Raw genomic sequence first — 22,095 nt, 5'->3', positions numbered from 1 at the left:
AGGAGGAGGGAGTGCAAGGTGGTTGGAAACAGTCAATTATAATAATAATTAGAAGAAATCTGGATTCAAACACAGTTAAGGAGGAACAGTGGTGGTTGGATAGAGGAAGATGGAAAGGTGCAATAATCACCCCAACCCAGCGGGTGCTGGGCGAGGGAAATGGAGGAGGATGATGATGAAGAATGATATTTTAAACAATATTTCTAAACTTATTAATGCTTATAATGTTTGTTTTCTGTAATCTACAGCTTGAGTTGACAACCTATGGCCTGCCACTTCTTTTTCTATGACCCGCGAGCTAAGAAAGGATTTTACATTTACAAATTCTTAAATCTTCTGAAGGGGGATAATATTTTATGAAGTGCAAAAATTATATGAAATTAATATTTTAGCGTCTGTGAAGCTGTATTGGAACATTACTACCTTTTTCGATATGTATTGTCTGTGGATGGTTCCATGCTCTAAAGGCCAGCTTCAAGTTGAGGAGTTGCAAGAAAGACCATGGGTGGTGCTGTGGAACATTCCTGCGTTTTTCTGTATGTATTGTCTATGACTGGTTCCCCGTTATAACGACTTGTATTGAGTTGAGGAGTTTTGAGAAAGACCCTGTGTGGTGCTATGAAACATTCCTACATTTTTCGATATGTATTGTCTATGGCTGGTTCCACATTCTAATGGCCAGCTTCAAGTTGAAGAGTTAAGAGAAAGGCCATTTGTGGTGCTCCTATATCTTCACTTTCGTACATTGCTTCGTGGCCTTTGCTGTGTGGAACAGACAAATTCTTAATTGGAAACATTTTCAAGGCTTGTGAAAATGCAAGATGTTCAAAGCCTATGGTTATTTATTGTATTATTCACCAGCAGGTACTTTGTGGGAAATCACCATCGTACAGCCCCAGCATTTGCCTGGTGTGAAAGTGTAGGTTCAAACCCCACTGTCGGCAGCCCTGAAAATGGCTTTCCGTGGTTTCCCATTTTCACACAAATGCTGGGGCTGTACCTTAATTAAGACCACGGCTGCTTCCTTTCCACTCCTAGCCCTTCCCTGTCCCATCGTCGCCATAAGACCTATCTGTGTCGGTGCGACGTAAAGCAACTAGCATCATCATTGTTGACTAACTCCAGTTTCCCAGGTGTGTTATACGAGCCCCTTCCATTTTGTTCGGTCCATGAACCATTCTTCGTTCACAATCCGCTCCCAATCCTGATCTCTCTCCTCTACATCCTTCTTCACTAAGTCTGTCCATTTTTCTCTAGATGTGCCCACTGGTCTCTTTCCCCTTATTTCTCTTTCATACTCCTTTCTTGCAGACCTTTTGGCACTCGTTCTTTTCACATGACCATACCACTTCAATCTTACATCTTGGATCTTCTGGAGTAAGGAGTCTTCTAGCCCTACGTCTTCTCTGATTTTTTAATTCCTAATTTTATACCTCTGGGTCTTCTGGATCATTGTGTGTAGGAACTTCATTTCTGCTGCTTGGAGTTTCAAGTAGTCCTTCTTGTTAATGTAGCAGTTTCCAGGCTGTATGTGAGGATAGGGGTGTAGTATGATTTATACAGTTTCATCTTGGTTTTGAGTGGTACTTGTTTATCCCATAGTAGCCATCTTACTTGGAGGTAAAAATGTATTGCTTTGCTGATTTGACTGTTTACTTCATATTTAGCTAAGTTATCCTTGGACATTATACTACCCAAATACTTAAATTCTGTGAAACTGTTCAGCTTAATGCCATTTAGTATGATTTCTGGCTGATTGTTATCCTTCTGCACCTTCAAGACCACCGTTTTAGCCTTGTTGATGTTTAATCCATACTTCTCAAACTCCTGACTCCACCCCTGCAGCCTCTCTTCCACATCTTTCTCGAAGTTACCCCAAATTACTACATCATCTGCAAATGCAAATGCTTTTAAGTCTTGTTGCCTCTTTTCATTTAGCACCTTTAATATGGTATCCATTACAATGATAAACAATAAGGGCGACAAAGCACTACCTTGTTGTGCTCCTCTTTGTCTCAAACCAGTCTGATAGTCCAGAACCGACTTGTACATAACGTCTAGTTTTCTCGTAAAGCAGCTTATCTTTTGAAATTAGACTGTCTCAAACTCTGAGCTTTCTCAGGCTCTCCCAAATAAGCTCCGTTGGTATGCTGTCATAGGCCTTTTCAATGTCAAGGAACAGTAGATATAAAAGCTTCTTTTTCCCAATGTTTTTCCATTAGCATCCTGACAGCAAATACAAGATCTGTTGTTGAACTTCCAGGCCTAAGACCATATTGTTCCTCTTCTGAAGTGGTTCTACAATTTCTCATAATCTATCCTCTATAATTTTCCCCAGAATTTTTAGTCCATGAGAGAGTAGAGTGATGCCACGGTAGTTGGTACGTTTCCATCTGCTGCCTTTCTTGAATATAGGTACAGTTAATCTTCTGGGATGGTATTTTGCTGCCATACTACATTTAGGAGTCTATGTAGCCATTGGATTGCTGGGGTTCCTCCTGCTCTCAACATGTCCACACTTAACTCATCCATTCCTGCTTTCCCCTTCTTCATACTTTTAAGGCTCTTCTCTGTATTGTACCGGTTACGACCTGTACATGCCGTATTTCTTGACTATTAATTGTACTTCATCATCACGCAAGATGTTCAAAGCGAACTTGGTTTGTTTATGTTCGGAGGACCGAACAGGCGAGCCAGCGACAGCTGTGTGTGTGACGTAGCTGCAGGGACAAGCTAGACTATCCGCCTGACACCACGTGTAGCCTGCATGGCCTGGCATTTTCTGGATATGAACGTCACGCCTTCGTGAACATTCCATTGAAAAAATTTCAAAACTTCTCTAATAGTAAACACAGCGACTTGAGTGATACGTCATTTTGAAGGGGATAACATAAACGTCTCAAATTGTGAATCTCAAGAAAATCCGTCGAGGGATTCGCAAGATAATCAGCCTCAAAGAGATCACGTTATATGACGACGTAGGAGCCCCGAACTGAATATAAAGAGAGCTCACTTTACCCAGATCAGACAGTCATAGCTGGGTGTTTAGCCTGACTCTCTACGTTGTAGTGTTCGTGGAAGTGCTGACAGAGTCTACCTTCGAATATTCAAAGTCTTCATGTGGGACTTAAACTCTGACAGTCGTTTTGAACTTATCAATTGTGCGCATGTGAACTCTAATGTATAACATAGCCTTTATAATGGACATTGAGTCTATCAATCAAGTTGAACTTATAATCTGTGCACATATTGGAACTTTGATTATGACAAGTCGTGTATTGGACTTTAGGTGACAACAGTGAAGTCGCACTTATATTCTTTGCGGATTGTAGAAAATTCTCGGTGCAACTTACTTTTGTTCTTGTAGAACTGAGTTTATTACCACGTTGCCTGTGTGAAACTTAGCATCTGAACAAGCATAATTAATTTCAATGTGGCACTACGGCGATATACTAGGAACTGTGATATTTCTTTTTAAATATCAGTCAGCAGAACTTTATCGCTGAACAAACACATAATTAATTTCAATGTGACACTACTAGTTATACTATTAACTGTGTAATTTTGTTAAATCTCAGTCAGCATCATTTCATTGGGATTTAGAGTGTTTATGAAAGTGTTTGAACTTTCACAAGAGTGTTAATGAAAGTGATTACCATAATTGTGTGATACGACACCAAGGTTTCACTCTGAGCTCAAACTGTGTTCTTTATCCAGTTCAAACAAAATTGTGTATTATTTCTTCTGAACAGTGTGTGACTGACAGCAGTGTCTTTGATAAACTCTCGAACAGTCACATATTTTATTTAATGTCAAGTGCATCTAACAACGAACTGTGTTTTTCATTTCAACCTTATTTCTTCGTTAAAGTGTTTAATGTTATTTCATGACTGAGAGCAGTGTCTTTGATAAACTCTAGAGCAGTCATACATTTCTATCAATGTCAAGTGCTACTTTATTCAGTGGAAAATCACACGAACTGTGCCAGGTGCATGAACAATATTTTCAGTTTCATTATTTCTATTCATGAGCTGTGTTTTATTTTCTTCCAATTTCGATGCTACCCGCATCTTCATCTTAAGTGAACTTTTAAATTCTATCTACAAGATTAAGAGTGAATTCAACGGCATATCTCAACCATATTAAAAGAAACTGTGCTGTTAAACCAAAGTGTCTGGGGACTGTGTAATTCTGGACACTCATATAAGTTATGTGACGAGTGATTACCCCGCAGCATTGTCAGAGAACGTCCAGAACGTCGAAAGTTCGAGACTCAAACCCATATCAAACCAACCTGGGTGTTCCGGCCTTATCTCAACGTAATATTGGCAACTTCTAGACCGTGTTCCAGCCCTTTTCAGCCCTGTTCAGCATGGTGAACTGGGAGCACGGGTCATCAAAAGGCGATGTTGAAGAAAGCGACTATCAACAGTAAGGTGATGTGCACTTTGAAATGCATTTTCTGAATAAAAAACTATTATTCAATCTATTTACAATTTTTCTTGTAGATAGGACCCTGCCTCCTGTACCAAGCCCTAACTAGAAACCACCCAGAATTGCCCTGAGACCTACTTCGTGCTAACTTTAATGTTAATTCATAAAGTCGGGCTATTTTACTGGTACAGTATCCAGCAATGTGATTGGTGGCTCCATATTTTTACTGGGCTCTTCACTTTTTCCTGTTTTGAATTACATTTGATGCCTCTCCATTCAGGAGCTTGTCAGAGAAGGTCTTGAATTCTCTCCTGATTCCATCTTCCTCTTGTACTACTGATCCTTGGCCGTGCGCGTAGAGGCGCGCGGCTGTGAGCTTGCATCCGGGAGATAGTAGGTTCGAATCCCACTATTGGCAGCCCTGAAAATGGTTTTCCGTGGTTTCCCATTTTCACACCAGGCAAATGCTGGGGCTGTACCTTAATTAAGGCCACGGCCGCTTCCTTTCAACTCCTAGGCCTTTCCTATCCCATCGTCGCCATAAGACCTATCTGTGTTGGTGCGACGTAAAGCCCCTAGCAAAAAAAAAAGAAACTACTGATCCATTGTCCTTCTCTATTACCTTGATGTCTTCTAGGTTATTTTGCTCATTTTTAATTACTCTGTAAAGTAGTTTCTTGTTTCCTCTGCTGTCCTCTTCCAACTTTTCCACAAACTCATTCCTTTTTTTCTCTTTCTCTTATTATCCTCTTAGCTGTAAGTTTTTTTTTGCCCTGTAGAGTTCCTGTAGTTTAGTCATTTCTTGGCCACCTGGATCTTGTGCATCTCTTTGCTTTTCTTTGTCTAGCATCTTTATTGCCCAATTTCTCTCTTTTATAGCCAATCTGATTCTTATCAATCCACCAAAGTGTCTCTTTTTCTTTCATGGTCGATCCTGTTACTCCACCTAGGTCTTTAGCTTCACCCACCAAACTAACTTAAAACATTTTCCATTCTTCTTCTACTGTATTCATTTCCCATTTTGGCAAGTGTCTCTCTATCCTTATTTTATTTTCTTCATTTAGCTTGCCTTCTTCTAATTTCCAAGTCTTCACTTTACATTTTCTTTTTCTTTTCTTCGGGTTTGTGTTGGTCATATGATTTAGGTCTTCAATCAATAATCTATGATCACTGTCCACACTCTCACTAGGGATAACTTAGACATCAGTGACATATTTCCCTCCTCCTTTGTTAGTGATGATATTGTCAATGACTTATGTTTTCCATCCCAGCTATATCTTGTTATCTTGTGGCTGTCTTGTTTTTGGAAGAAGGTATTTTTGATGATCAATCCATTTCTTCTGCACAAATCAAGCAGTTGTTCACCTTCTGCATTTCTGTTCCCAAACCGATGTGGTCCACTGATTTCCTCATAACAAAATCTCTGTCGCAACTTGTGCATTTAAGTTCCCAATGATGATGACATTTTCTTCATCAATTATATCTTCTAGCTCTTGACAGAATTGTTCCTTCTCTTGAGCACTACATCCAACCTGTGGTGCATATACCTGCACTGCCATGTAATTTGTGGACTCCAGCTGCATAGATAATTTAATGATCCTATCATTCTTATAGGCTACTTCAGTAATGGCGCCCATGTGTTTTGTTGTCAGGGAAGCTCTTCCTCTTCCTCGTGTCCAGTCCATCCTAATTTGTAGCCATCTCTGAGAATCTTGCTACCTGCCTTTCTCCATATTGTTTCACTCATTCCCAATATGGATAGATTTTTCCTCTTCATCATATCGATAAGTTCTTCAGTTTTTCCAGTCAAGGTCGAAATATTCGTAGTCCCAATTCTTACATTGTTCTTCGGACATATCTGTCTTTCATCGGAGCCATGTTGGCTGTCATACCTGCCAAATCTGCTTGAAGACTTTGTCAATTTTGGTATTATTTTTTATCTCCAACCAAGGCTCGTTTGATTGTTGAAAGCAATTCGAAGACACTACCTGGCTTGCTAGACCTACCATGGATCTTCGCGTTGATACTTTGTTATGCACTAGATTGTCTGTGCCTGACACGCTTTTCCTCATGTCAGTTAAGTCTATGGTTTGTGGGGAATATCTGAATTTGTGTGTTTTTGAACTAGTTGTGCCAATGGTGAACTTCATTTGTTCTTGTGACTGAACCATTGTCAGTTCCATGATTTTTTGTCAGAAGTGGAAGCTGAAAATCTTTACTTGTCCTACCATACAGTAGTTAGAAATCTCAGCAGTGGTGTTTTATCAAGATTTTTTGAACTCTGAACAGAGATTGGAAATTTTTCTCAACTATAAAAATCCCTCTCAACCATTATTTTTGAGCACTGAATGACTTTGGAAATAAGCTATGGCTGGTGATATAATAGGATTTCTTTGGATTCAACTTGAAACTATGAGGCAAAACTAAGCTAATATGTGACACTAATACTGCAGTAAAGTTATTTGTCGACAACTGGCTTTGATCGAGTCGCAAATTGTGTTGCACTGCTTCATGCATTTCCCACACTGTAAAAAATTAAAAGAAGTGAAATATCCATTCACACACAGATGTACTAGGGATATATTTTCTGAACTCAAACAATGGTTCCAGCAACATTTATCAGATCTTGATGCAAGTACTGAGTACATTTCAATATTTCAAAATCCATTTGACTGTGCAATTGAGTAACTTCCATGTAACCTTCAATTGGAAGTGAATAATCTGCAGTGTGATAGCATGCTAGAAGGGAAATTCCAAGAGGAGAATCTAACAGCATTCTATAAGCATCTTCCAAGTGATGAATATGATGAACTACGATAATTTTCTTAGGTATTTATCTCTTTTTGATAGTACCTACCTGTGTGAAGACATTTTCAAAGATGAAATATGTAAAATCTCAATTCAGGTCAGCATTAACAGACATTTGCAGTCTATTCCGATGATAGGGAATACTAACTTTGATCCCCTGTTTGGTGAAATGTTCAAAAAATAATAATTAATCTCATTCGTAAAGCTGTGTTTCAAATAATAATTGTAGTCTACTAAGTATTTGTATTATGTTACATTTTTATAATTAAATTTGTGAAAACTTCTTTTTATTGTTATTTTAAGCAGATCTACCTAGAAAATCCTTGCGTTTGTCTCTTGACCCGCAGAGTGTAAAAAAAAGAAAAAAAGCTTGCTGGCCCCTGATCTATGGTATTACAAATGTTTTAAGCATGTAAAAATAATATAAGAGTGTAGTACAATACATACGTACATAGGATACCAATATGTTCGTCCTCGTTGAGATGAAATATTAGATCCAGTTCATGGTTAAATTGCTGTAAATTAAAAAAAATGGATTCTGTCATTAAGCTATTAAAAGCTGTTACACAATAAAATCAACTTAACACACAAAACTGAATATAGTTTACGTAATCTTTTCGAAAAATGAATAATTCAAATTGAGATGGTAGTGTCTGAGAGTATGCTGGTCTTGCCAGATCAGACCATTCTCTGTGCAAGTTCTTGTTGACATGCAACATGCCACACAACTGGGAATGTGTGTATATAGAGTACAAGCATGTCTTGTAAATACTGTGTGATGTGTCCCTTGGACTTTAAATGTTTTTATGACAGTCAAACTCAAGACAGGAAAGGGAAGCTAATATTTTTAATGAAAGAAATAAAATAATGTTGTTTACAAAGGAATGTAACTAAGCCTTTATTGTCTTGCTAAATGGTGTGAAATTAACTCAGCACTGGTGTGTTTATGTATCTGGAAATGCTTAGCTCTTAAAGGGTTAAATTTGAATAAAATTATTTCTCTAGAACTTTTTTGTGAAACCTTGCCTTCACTACTGTATAAAACCAATTACATTATTATTATCTCCTCTAACATAGACTACTAGCCTAAATGCTTTGGGTATTTTACGACTACATGCCTGTCCCTCTCGTTTCTTATCCTCTCTCTCATGCTGTGCTGCCACTACCTTTCATTGAAGAGAGCATAATGTTTTTAACTTTTACAAAATTAATTTCATAGTTTTATAAACATTTAAGGACATCCTGCAAAATTGTAGTCTTCCTTGTGTGTTTGATTTTGAGAATTACTACATGAAGGAAAGTGTTTTCTTGCTAGTGTAAGAGTTCACAAGAAACTTATTCACATTTGAAGTGTTGTGAGAAGCTTATGCCATGAAGGCTATGTTACAGCTGTGGTGCTTTGATATTGCAGTTATAAGAAGTTACTTTCCTCCATACTGCTTGTTTGTTCGTTGTTTTGGTATTATGTCTGTTTTACTTGTAAATTTAATATTTCAGTAAATATGTGTTCAGGGAATTTGGTCTGTGGTACATCATGTTGTAGTATATGAAACTGACTGTTGTACTGTTGCTGATAGGTTATGTTGGTGACATGGAGTTCATTTGTATTAATAACTTGCTATAAATCATAAAAACGATCTCTCAGGAATTTAAAGCTATTAGTGTAATTTATTTTCTAAAAACAGCTGTTGATAAAGTAATAAATAACTCAAATTATAGCTAAATATAATCAAATACAGTAGATATGCGACACTTCCGGATTTAGCCTTGTTAAAATGGGAGACAAAGTCCCAAATTGCGCTCCTAGTTGCTTGACCTGAAAATTTGCGCTAAATTCAAATATCAATGGAAATGTATATACGGGAATAGATGAATATATTACATCTAGAAAGAAAGTGTTACTAAGATATTAACTTCAAAGTTGCTAAAGCAATTCTGGATAAATGAATTATTTAACAGGTTATTATTTAAAGACTGAAATTAGACATATAATCAAGATGTGAAATGGACTGCTGAGAAAGGGCTTGATCTTTCATTTATGCATTACTTTTTTAGCTTTAGAATTCGTGCCTGAACGTTCACGGCTAGATTTTTCCTTTTTCTCATTTAAAAGCATTGTGTCATCATATTAAAAACACTTGTTAACAAAAATATCGGCACATTCCTTACACACGATTCAATGAATTTATATTTAAGAGCTGGACAATTTTCCTTTTAACTAGAAGCCTACTAACAGAAAGAAAATCTATAAATTTAGCCTCAAAAACATTCAGACTTTCCCAATAAGCAATACTTGCCATAATGCCATTACATAAGGGTATAGCAAATTTGCATCATATTGTTTCAACAAAATATGTACATTTCTTATCACCCATATTTTCTTCAGTGCTTGACAACGCATTACATCATTCCAAATGGGGTAACTTGGAACACAACCAGCCACACACATATGCATATGTATTTTCCTGAATTAAATCAAACCCACAGATCACACCTACAACACCAGATTGGTATTGAAGGTTAACTGTTGCACTATACAATAAAATATGCCTATTATTTTTTAAGCCAGTAAAAATATGGGTCGAGCAGGTCAAAAGATTATGAAGTACTATAAAAATCTTTGTCACTAGAAGAATATATATGCAAACACAATATTACTTACATTTTCTTGTCACGAGAGAAACAGAAGAAGGACCGCGCATTCTTCTCTATTTCATAGTTACTGCAGCCAAACACAGCACATGCCTTTCCCCTCATGTTGAGAGGAGATATCAAGGAATGACACACGCTACTATTTAATTATGTCAACTCACTGAAAACGCATAAATAATACCAAAAACTTCACACAGAAATACACGTGCTCTTATGACAGAATCAGTAGTTTTCAGGTCGATCCGTTAGAGACCTCTAATAGCTGTCCCATGATATCTCGCAGAGTGTTGCGTATTGTCTCTACTGTATTTGATATCATGTATGACAAAACAGGAGAATAATAATAGAAAGTCGAAAATTGCAAATCATTTTAACTCTTAGTGAACACCAATACATAGCCGTTCCGTACTTGTGCTTAAAATTCATGCAACAATCAATCATCACTAATCTGCATTTAATGTTGTCGCCGAGGTGGTAGAATCTTCATCAGTTGTTTGCCTAATCGTTTCTTAAATGATTCCAAAGAAGTTGAAATCTATCGAACATCTCCATAGGTAAATCTCTAATTCCTCTTCCTATAAACAAGACGTGTATGCCGCACTTTGAGTTCCAACTTTATCTTCATATTATAATCCTTCTTACTATTAAATTTCTGTTCAAGCTTATTTGTCTACTGTCATTAAACACCACCTCTCCACTGACAGCTTGAAATATACTGCTCAGTCGTGCACCTCATCTCCTTACACCCAAATATCCCCAACCCTTCTCTTTTGTCAGAAATCGCCCAGAACAAACCCTGGTGCCTTACTGTGGAACTTTTCCACTTCTTGAATTAAGTAATCCTGGTAAGACTCCCATACACTGGAACCGCATTCGAATTGGAACCTTAACCAGCGACTTCTATGTCCTCTCCTTTACCTCCTTACTACAATACCTAAATATCCTCATAACCATATGAAGAGATCTGTAACCTTTATTTACAACTTCATTAATGTGATGTAACACCTAGGTACTTGCAGTGATCCCTGTGAGGTATTTTCACTCGAGCAACATCTGGCTCCATGGCTAAATGGTTAGCATGCTGGCCTTTGGTCAGAGGAGCCCCGGGTTCGATTCCCGGCATGGTCGGGAATTTTAACCACCATTGGTTAATTTCGCTGGTACGGAGACGTACATGTCGCCTATGGGAGTCAAATCAAAAGACCTATACCTGGCGAGCTGAACATGTCCTCGGACACTCCCGGCGCTAAAAGCCATACGCCATTTCCTTTTTTTACTCCATCAACGCTGTGATTAAAACCGAGAGGACTTTTTCCTGTTGGTGGAACTTCAACCTTTCTTTTTACCCCATTTACTATCATGCGATTGTCTGCTGTCCATCTCACAACCTCATTGAGGTCTTTTTGCAGTCACTCACAATCCTGTAACTTATTACTCTGTACAGTACCTAGGTATAACATCATCCACAAAAAGCCTTATCTTCAATTCGAGATCTGTACTTCATACCTTGCGGGGAACCCACCCTCCATCTAGCTTACTACAAGATCAACTACTCTAATTCTCCAAGATCTCTTTCCTAGAAATTAAGCCACTCATTCAGTCACTATTTTGTCTAGTCTAATAGCTCTCATTTTCATCAGTACTCTACCCATTATCTATGAAGATAAAGTTGGAATTCAAGAGGACAAACTGGGGCAAATATTCATTTATAGGAAGGGGAGTTAGGGATTGGGATAACTTACCAAGGGAGATGTTCAATAAATTTCCAATTTCTTTGAAATCATTTAGGAAAAGGCTAGGAAAGGAACAGATAGGGAATCTGCCACCTGGGCGACTGCCCTAAATGCATATCAGTATTGATTGATTGATATCTTATCAAAAGCCTTGGATAGGTCAATAGCAATACAGCCCATTTGACCTGTTCAAATGAAAATAACTACTATATCTTACTGGAATTCTTCAAGTTGAGCCTCACTGGAGTAACCTTTCCTAAACCTGAACTTCCTTCTGTCAATCCAGTTAGTAGCTTATCAAATGTATCTTAATATAATCAGAAAGAATGTTTTCCCAGAGCAAGTATATCATTTGTACAAGGCGCCTTACTGCGTGTTTTTAGTGTGATTATATCCAGTCTTATCATTTAGACTTTCACAGCCTGTGTAACTATTCATGATGTAATATTTTGAGATTATGCTATGTAATAAACTATACAAACACGCTCAGTGCGCGTTTCAAATCGTACCTTGCCTTTCTTCATGTGGAGAAAACAGAAAACTGAAACACAATGCATTAATGGTTGCTAAAAGAAAGCAACAAAGAACTTAAAATGGTGCCCTAAGATGTAATTGGAACGCCATTTTAGCCCCATGCTAGGGACAACGAATGGCAGCAATAAGGAATCACTTTCTGATGGTTCTGATAATAGGTAGCCATGATTCACTGAGGTTGCAGCCTGTATCACGTTTGAAATTATTTGGTGTTTACGTATTTCAACCGCTCCTGATGATCCTGGGGTGATATTGTTTTATACAGGTAACTCCTTGGAACATGACATCATGACCAGGTGTTTAAAGCATGATCAGCAACAGCTGATTTATCAGGATGGTTGGGTCTGATACACCTTTTATGTTCCTTAATGCGAGTACATATCGTTCTCGAAGTCTGCCAAATATAAACCTTGCTATAAGTGCAGGCAAGACAGACTCCAATCCTCAAATCTTAATGCTACTCTCGATCATTCAAAGATGGCAAATCAAATAGCCGGACATGTTGGAATTGTAGGTTTATTTTGGTTTGTTGTTATCATATTGTAGTCGGTGTAATTTCATGAAAGTTGCTATAAATGTTAGTTTCTTCATAAAATGTAAGTGTGGGAGTGTATTTGTGTGAGTCAGTGGACACTTGTGATCTGTAATTATATGCAGTAATAAGAGAATGTGTTTTTTATAATGTTTTGAACCAGGTTTAAGTCTAACTATGGCAATGCCTCTCATACAGCTATTCTTCCGTTTTCTACGGAAGAATACATTAAGAGAGAAATGGATTAGGAATATACATCGTGATTATTTTGAAGTCCATGACAAAACTAGTGTTCTTACATTATTTTGAGAATAAGTCTGAGGTTAGGGAAGACTTTTCTCCAATTCCAAACGGTGAACCTATTCGTGTTCCTCAAAAAATATTTAGATAGAATATTATTTGTATTGTGATATTCTGTCAGTGTCTGTGTACTCTAAAGTTTTGAGTGATTTAGATGCAAGGGTATTTTACAATAATCTTTGTTTGCCTGTGGAAATGTTTTGCTGGAGCTTGGAGTGTAACAAAACTTATAAATGTGACAGATGGAGAATTCTGTATTCTTTTACACAGAAGAAATAGTGACTTGTTGGGCTTAGCTGGGTTTGTAACGCAGGGCTTTACACTACCAACATCTTCCGATTCAAGCTATGGTTATCTGTTATCAAGCAGACTACACCGAACTGAAGCTCATCCATGTGGTTAAATATCAATGTTTATAGTCAAGAGATTTTGCACCCTTGTTCTTTAATTGGTAAAAACCTGTTATATCTTTAGTGTCTGAATGTTTCATTACTAAGGTTACCGGTACCATCATTGTGTGAGTGTTGCTATGCCATGTCAACAGTATGTTCGCACTTATGCCGGTAGATTTACTGGCACATAAAAGAACTACTGCAGGACTAAATTCCAGCACTTTGGCGGCTCCAAAAACTGTAAAAATGTAGTTAATGGGACGTAAAGCCAATAACATTATTATTTCGGGTGCACTTCCCTTTTATTGGGTGCTGAATATAAGAAATTGTCCATCACTTTGAAAGTTTTTTTTCTAGTTGTTTTACGTCGCACTGACACAGATAGGTCTTACGGCGACGATGGGACAGGAAAGGGCTAGGATTGGGAAGGAAGCGGCCATGGCCTTAATTAAGGTACAGCCCCAGCATTTGCCTGTTGTGAAAATGGGAAACCACGGAAAACCATTTTCAGGGCTGCCGACAGTGGGGTTCGAACCTACTATCTCCCGAATACTGGATACTGGCCGCACTTAAGCAACTGCAGCTATCGAGCTCGGTCCATTTCAAAAGTCATCATCATCATCATCAGTTTTCCACTCCAGTTGCCCGGGTGTGGTTTACGAGCACTCTCCACTTCTGTCTGTCCATGTACCACTCTTCTCTCAAGACGACATCCCAGCTGATTCCTCTTGTTCCTATGTCCTCTTTCACTTGGTCCAGCCACCTCTTCCTAGGTCTTCCTACCGGTCGTTTTCCGGCCACGACTGTGTGTAGCGATTGTTTTGCTGTCCTTCCATCGTCCATTCGTTTGACATGGCCAAACCATTTCAAACGGGCCCTTGTCACTTTTTCATTCAGGGATGGGTACACACCAGCTTGCTCCCTTATTCTTTCATTCCTTACCCTGTCCCTTTTTGTCTTCTGTACCATAGTTCGTAGGAACTTCATTTCTGCGGCTTGTAGTTTGCTGTCCACTTGTTGGGTTGTTGTGCAGGTTTCTAGGCTATATGTTATTATGGGGGTGAAGTATGATTGGAATAGAATCTGCTTTGATCTTAAGGGAACTTGTTCGTTCCAGAGAAGGTTCCGAACTTGATGGTAAAACTGAGCTGATTTTTGAATGCGGTTGTTAATTTCATGCTGTATTCTGTTATCACTTGAAATGATGCACCCAAGATATTTATATTGGTCTACTGTTTCCAGTTGTGTACCTTCCAGCATTATTTTTCCTTTCTTCTTCTGCCTGTTGACAGACATAGTAACAGTTTTCGATTTATTTATTGTTAATCCGTGTGCTTTCAAATGTTCATTCCAGGTGTTCAGCCTCTCTTGGACTTCCTTCTCTGTATTTCCCCAAATTACTACATCATCTGCAAATGCAAATGCATTGATGTCCATATTGTTCTTCTGCTTAATTTCTTTCATGACTTCATCCATGACAGTGATAAAAAGTAATGGTGAAAGGGTACTGCCTTGTTGCACTCCTGTAGTGGTTTGGAACCAATCAGAATTACCGTTTCCTATCTGTACGCAACTGCAGCAGTCTTCGTAAAGCATTTTAACTTTCTGGATAAGCCCTTTGGGTACATTCTTCTTTCTTAAACATTCCCATATAGTCGTCCTTGGAACACTATCAAATGCTTTTTCGAGATCCATAAACACTAGTGTTAAGTCTTTGCCCTTCTCCCAATGCTTTTCTAACAGTATTCTAAGTGCAAATATGAGATCGGTAGTTGATCGGTGTTCTCTGAATCCATATTGTTCTTCCTGTAGTTGTGGTTCTATTATTTTCCTTAGCCTTTTTTCAAGTATTTTCAAAAGTAAGGCAACAAATTATTTTCATATTTTCACGAGAGCAAATAAATTGAGGAATTTATTTAGAAACATTCAAAATGATGATATAAATATCATTTTAACAGTTTATAATGCATTTTCATCTATCCAGTGAAGTCCAATAAGAGAAAACGTTGTTTGACTCAATGAAATTTCTAAATAATCAGCTTGTTTTTCTCTTTTCTAGTAGAATATATGTGATTCTAGTTGATTATATGTGGTGCGTTTTCCATATGTGAAAAAGAGATTTTCCCTATGATGTTACATTTATCATGATAAAATTACTGCCATTGTACATGATATTTTTGCGTTAGCCAATCCCAGCTATCTGGCTACTTCGGCCGCCATGTTTCTTTTTATATTACGGTCTGAAGATTGGAGCCTGTGTTGATACAGGGAACTCCATAGGTACCTGGCTGTTGTAATTTAGGCAAACTGTCCTTAGTTGGTCATAGGAGTAGCCTAATCTTTATTGAATTCCATGTATATTGTCTATGTAAGATTTTCGCAATACGATCTGTCGTTTTACATATGTAAGGTAGGTGTTTCCTCTTACATCTTTTTTCTTAACAGAACCGTACAGATCAAAGTTTTGCAATAACCGTTGCTTTCAAAGGTGGTTCTCCAGATGTTAATTTCCTCTTGTAGAGCAGACACTCCTCCTCTTACCAACCATTGATGTGTTTCAGTTTTCTGTTTTCTCCTGATGAAGAAAGCCAAGATACCTTTCGAAACGCGCATTGAGTATGTTTATATAGTTTATTACATGGCATAATCTCAAAATATTACTTCATGAATATATCCAGTCTTGTTTTTCATTTCTGTTGAGGGAAGAATGAAGTTTCTTGTTTCCAGGGAGCCCACATGTTCACTCATTCCCGTGCAAAAAATATTCTGTAGTAAATACATACTTATACATACATACATACATACATACATACATACATACATATATGTTGTTGTTTGAGTCATCAGTCCATAGACTGGTTTGATGCAGCTCTCCATGCCACCCTATCCTGTGCTATTTTCATTTCTATGTAACTACTGCATCCTACATTTGCTCTAATCTGCTTGTCATATTCAAACCTTGGTCTACCCCTACTGTTCTTACCACCTACACTTCCTTCAAAAACCAACTGCACAAGTCTGGGTGTCTTAAGATGTGTCCTATCATTCGATTTCTTCTTCTTGACAAATTTAGCCAAATTGATCTCTTACCAATACGATTCAATATCTCTTCATTCGTGATTCGATCTATCCATCTCACCCTCAGCATTCTTTTGTAACACCACATTTCAAAAGCCATATACGTGGGCTTGTCCTTCTTGATTCAATCCTCTAAGATCAGACGTAAAGTCAGGATTGCTTCACGTGTTCCTACATTTCTTCTGAAGCCAAATTGATCTCCCAACTCAGCTTCAACTTGTTTTTACATTCTTCTATAAATAATACGTGTTAAAATTTTGCAGGCATGAGTTACTAAACTAATCTTGCGGATTTTTCACACCTGTCAGCACCGGCTTTCTTGGGAATAGATAGAACAATATTCTGCCGAAAATCGGATGCGACTTCTCCTGTCTCGTACATCTTACACACTAAATGGAATAACCTTGCCATGCTGCATTCTCCTAAGGCAGTCAATTAATTCAGAAGGAATGTCATCAATTCCAGGTGCCTTGTTCCTATTTAGGTCTCTCACAGCTCTGTCAAACTCTGACCTCAAATGGGGTCTCCCAGTTCATCAGCATCAACAGCCTCTTCTTGTTCCAGAACCAAATTGTCTACATCTTTACTTTGATACAACTGTTGGATATGTTCTTCCCATCTTTTTGCTTTGTCTTCTTTCCCTAGAATTGGCTTTCCATCTTAGCTCTTAATATTCATACACCTAGATTTCCTTTCTCCAAAGGTTTCCTCGATTTTCCTGTGTGCAGCATCTACCTTTCCTAGGACCCTACAACCTTCGACATCCTTGCACTTCTCCTTTAGCCATTCTTCCGTACCTACCTTGCACTTTCTATCCACTTGATTCTTTAATCGCCTGTATTCTTTTCTGCCCTCTTCATTTCTAGCATTCTTGTATTTTCGTCGATCATCAATCAGGTCTAGTATCTCCTGAGTTATCCACTGATTCTTAGTTTATGTTTTCTTCCTTCCTAACATCTCTTCAGCAGCCCTACTGACTTCATTTTTCATGACTATCCACCCTTCCTCTATTGTGTTTCCTTCAGCATTTTCATTTATTCCTTTTGCAACATGTTCCTTGAAACAATCCCTCACACTCTTTTCTTTCATCTTGTTTAGATCCCATTTTTTTTGCATTCTTTTCTTTCTTCAATTTCTTCAGCTTCAGATGGCATTTCATGACCAACAAGTTGTGGTCAGAGTCCACGTCTGCTCCTGGGAAAGTTTTGCAATCCAACACCTTGTTTCTGAATCTCTGCCGAATCATAATGAAGTCTATTTGATATCTTCCAGTGTCTCCAGGTCTCGTCCACGTATACGGCCGTCGTGTGTGGTGTTTGATCCAAGTATTGGCAAGGACTAAACTATGATCAGTGCAGAATTCAACCAGCCGAGTTCCTCTTTCGTTCCTTTGTCCCAATCCGAATTCTCCTACTGTATTACCTTCTCCTTGGCCTTTCACTGCATTCCAGTCTCCCATCACAATTAGATTCTCGTCACCTTTTACATATTGTATTAAATCTTCTATCTCTTCATATATTCTTTCGATTTCCTCGTCATCCGCTGAACTAGTAGGCATATAGGCCTGCACTATTGTGGTGGGCATTGGTTTGGTGTCTATCTTGACAACAATAATTCTTTCACTATGCTGGTCGTACTAGCTTACCCGCTGCCCTATTTTCTTATTCATTATTAAACCAACTCCTGCATTTCCCCTGTTTGATTTCGTGTTGATAATTCGGTAGTCGCCTGACCTGAAATCCTGTTCTTCCTGCCAACGTACTTCACTTATACCAACTACATCCAACTTTAGTCTATCCATCTCCCTTTTCAGATTCTCTAACCTACCACAACGATTCAAACTTCGAACATTCCACACTCCGACTCGCAGAATGTCAGTATCCATCTTCCTGATGATCGCCCCCTCTTGTGTAGTCCCCACCCGGAGGTCCGATTGGGGGGCTAATTTACCTCCGGAATATTTTACCCGGGAGGAAGCCATCAACAGTACATCATTCATACAGAAAGAGCTGCATGTCCTCGGGAGTTAGTTACGGCTGTAGTTTCCCGTTGCTTTCAGCCGTGTAGCAGTATCAACACAGCTAAGCCATGTTGAGTATTATTACAAGGCCATAACAATCAATCATCCAGACTGCCACCCTTGCAACTTCCGAAAGGCTGCTACCCCCTTTTTGATGAACCATTCGTTAGTATGGTCTCTCAACAGGTACCCATCCGATATGGTTGCACCTGCGGCTCGGCTATCTGCGTCATTGGGACACGCAAGCCTCCCCACCGCGGCAAGGTCACATGGTTCTTAGAGGCGGACATACATATTGTACCGGTAAAGGAGCCCGACTCTCAGATTATATTTTAAAGTAAGCAAGTATATAGTTCTCAGGGCAAAAACTGGGTGACTAGTAGCTAGGGCTCGGTACAGGAGGTAGGATCCTATCTACAAGAAAATGTTGACTTTGACTGAACATGAGTTTATTCATATAAGACATGAAATTGCACATCACCTCCAGGTAGATATAAGCTGTCTTCCACATAGTCCTATAATATGGCTCGGATTCTCCAGTTCACCAAGCCGAGCAGGTTGGAACACGTTCCAGAAGATTCCAGGGACTCCGTACAGAAGCAGCTGGACTGTCTGGGTTGGTAGAAGGTAGAGATGCCTCGAACTTTCGAGGCCCAGGTTGAACCCCGATGATCCAGGTGATGTTGCAGATGATCATTTATTACCTCAGTCCAACATGACTGAGAGGGTTGATCTCTCCAAGGTCACTCGCAGTACTGATAAATCTGAGTTCATGAAAACCTTGGGTGATTAACCTATTAGCGAAGTCGCTGGTTATTATTCGTCAAGACTTCCAAAATTTAACACTCGTAAAATGATATGTCTCTGTATACGAGAATTATGAGTACTTTCAAAGTTCACCACTAGCAAAGTCCCTTCTCATGAAACTACGACCAAATTTAAAGTTCATCACTGGCGAAGGTACAAGTCTTTGAATGAACACGGACGAAAAACATAAGTCCATCCACGTGAAAATCTGAATAGATTTAAAGTTCATCACTGGCGAAATTTATAAAGTCTTTGAATCAACACTGACGAATGTACAAGTCCTTGAGTGAACATGTACGAAAAACACAAGTCCATCCATATGAATAAATTTACAGTCTATCACTGGCGAAATTTATAAGTCTTTGAATCAACACTGGCGAATGTACAAGTCTTTGAGTGAACATGTACGAAAAACACAAGTCCATCCATATGAATAAATTTATAGTCTATCACTGGCGAAATTTATAAGTCTTTGAATCAACACTGGCGAATGTACAAGTCTTTGAGATCCTAAATTTATGTTTTAAAGACGTTGAATGAAGTTAGAGTTCATCACCGGCAAAGTTTATAAATCGCTGTTTATTAGAGGAATGAGTCTCTTAACACTCGCAAGTATTGCAGGTTCAATTTATGAAGAATTTGTTCTTTAACACACGTAAATAATACAAGTCCAATTATGAATTTAACACACGTAAATAATACAAGTCCATTCCATGAATAATTGGAAAAATTCCAGTCTTGAACACCCATAAATATTGTAAGTTCAATTATGAAGACTTAGAGAAAATGTTCTTTAACACTCGAAATATTGCAAGTCCACTTGAGAATACTTGGAAGAATTCGTTCTCCCACACTCGAAGAAAATACAAGTTCACTTTATGAATACTTAGAAAATTACAGAGTTCCTCGTCGGGACTATCACAACACGATGATAGTAGCAGCGAGAGTGTCCACGCTAACTACTCAGCTGTAAGTGAGTGAACAGGCTACAGTGGGCCCTCCTTTTATTCGATCCGGGACGTCTACGTCACAATACGGCTTGACTGAATATCTCCTGAATCCCTCGATGGATTTACTTCAAACTCGGGCATTGCGACGTTCAGGTGATCCCAAACAAGATGACATATCGCTCAAGCCGCTAGCGTAATTATTACGGGAGTTATGAAATTTTCCCCATCGTACAATCTGGAAGATGTGACGTGGAATCTAGAATATACGAGTCCAGGCTGGGAACACGTGCTGTGACCGGCGGGTGGTCTAACTAGCCCCTGTGGCTACGTCACAGCTCACAGCTGTCCTTCACTCGCTTGCTTGCCCCGCTGACGGTAAACAAACCAGGCGTGTTCAGAACATTACGCGGGATAATTAAATGTCATTTATACTCAAAAAATACTCATGTACAGGTCGTAACCGGTACAATATATATACTTATACATATATGTGGAGAAAGTTTCAGGTTAAAATATTGGTAATTATGCCTTTGTCAATTCCATTGTTCTGATTTCCTCTACCAGAGAAACTGGGAACTCTGTTAGGTGAATGGTGTCTAAGTTTTAATTACTGTAATTTTGTCTGGGAAACCTCAAATGTGTCACTAGAGGTCTCTTACGTTCCATGTACAATGTGTGTGCTGAATGGACTTTTTTTCTGATTACCGCTGTCTGGTTTGAACCTGCAATCTTGGGATCCAAAGGTTGGCATACAATCACTATTTCACTATTGGTACTTGTTTGTCACTTTTCCTTCAGTTTTGGCGATGGGCAGTAGATATGATTTTTAGTTGATGATTTGGCTGTATTTGTTAGTGTTATAAGTGATCACGAGGATTATATTGATTCGGATGGAGACTTTATTCCTCCGTTTCATGATAGAGTAGGTGATAATGACGAAAATGATCCTGGGGAATAGGATAAAGGAAGTTGATTTCTAATCCCATTCAAACCCCCCAACCACAAAGTGGATGTAACAAGTTTATATTCACTTGGAATAACTTATAAACTACTAGATATTTGTGTGTTTATTTCCATGGATACACAATTTGGAAAGTTCATCATACTTGATGCGAACAATCTGAAGTACTGCACTTGCCAGCTCGTTTCTTCACTTGTCGTTAGAATTTTAGTTTACTGTGTTAGACAGAAGGGTGTTATGTGACAAATCACTACAGTTACCTGTGCTCCCAATTTTTATTCATATTTCAAGATTCCCATGTTGTTTTAATGGTTGAAATGGTTTATGTATTGCATTTTTTTTTACAACCTGCATAGCAAAAAGTGATATTTTGTAGTATTTGTTTTTTTAGTCACAGAGAGGTGTTCTATATTGGGTTTTATAGTTGTTTACATATAACCTCTGTTGCTATCTTCGTAGTTATGGCCAAAGAACTTCCCTAACCTCTTGTTCGAAACTTTTCTTACCTGACTAGCAACTAGAAGATTTTTATTAGAATTTACGTATTCATTGGAGTATATTGGTTTTTCAAATTAATGGCTATTGTGATCAAATTTGTATGTACTACTCTACCACGAAAGAAAAGTCTGCATTCCAGGTTCAGTAATACTTGTTCAAACGAATGCATAACCTCTGCCCCACAATGTTAAAATATGTCCAGTAAACCCAATACTTCATGTCCGATATGTGGGCGCCATTTTTGGTCCATTGACACACAAACTTCAAAGTGCTGCCATTTCATAAATGTGATTTAGTTGTTACGTAACTACATCTGAATATGTGTGACTGTATTGTACATTTGGTAGATAAGGATTCTTTTTATTGCCAAGTAGAGCTGCAGTTAAACCCATCTAT

The 22,095-nt window shown here is 38.4% G+C and overlaps 1 protein-coding gene across 3 annotated transcripts in view; it reads left to right on the top strand.

Annotated features, from left to right (window-relative positions):
- The window catches only part of Ate1 (arginyltransferase 1), a 145,132-nt gene that overhangs the window by 71,438 nt on the left and 51,599 nt on the right, over positions 1-22,095 (top strand). The gene's annotated exons all lie outside the window — the stretch shown is intronic.

This window comes from Anabrus simplex, chromosome 1, assembly GCF_040414725.1.
Source record: "Anabrus simplex isolate iqAnaSimp1 chromosome 1, ASM4041472v1, whole genome shotgun sequence".
Classification (NCBI taxonomy): Eukaryota; Metazoa; Arthropoda; class Insecta; order Orthoptera; family Tettigoniidae; genus Anabrus; species Anabrus simplex.
The sequence above is the reverse complement of the archived record's forward strand: the minus strand, read 5'-3'. Positions and strand labels throughout refer to the sequence as shown.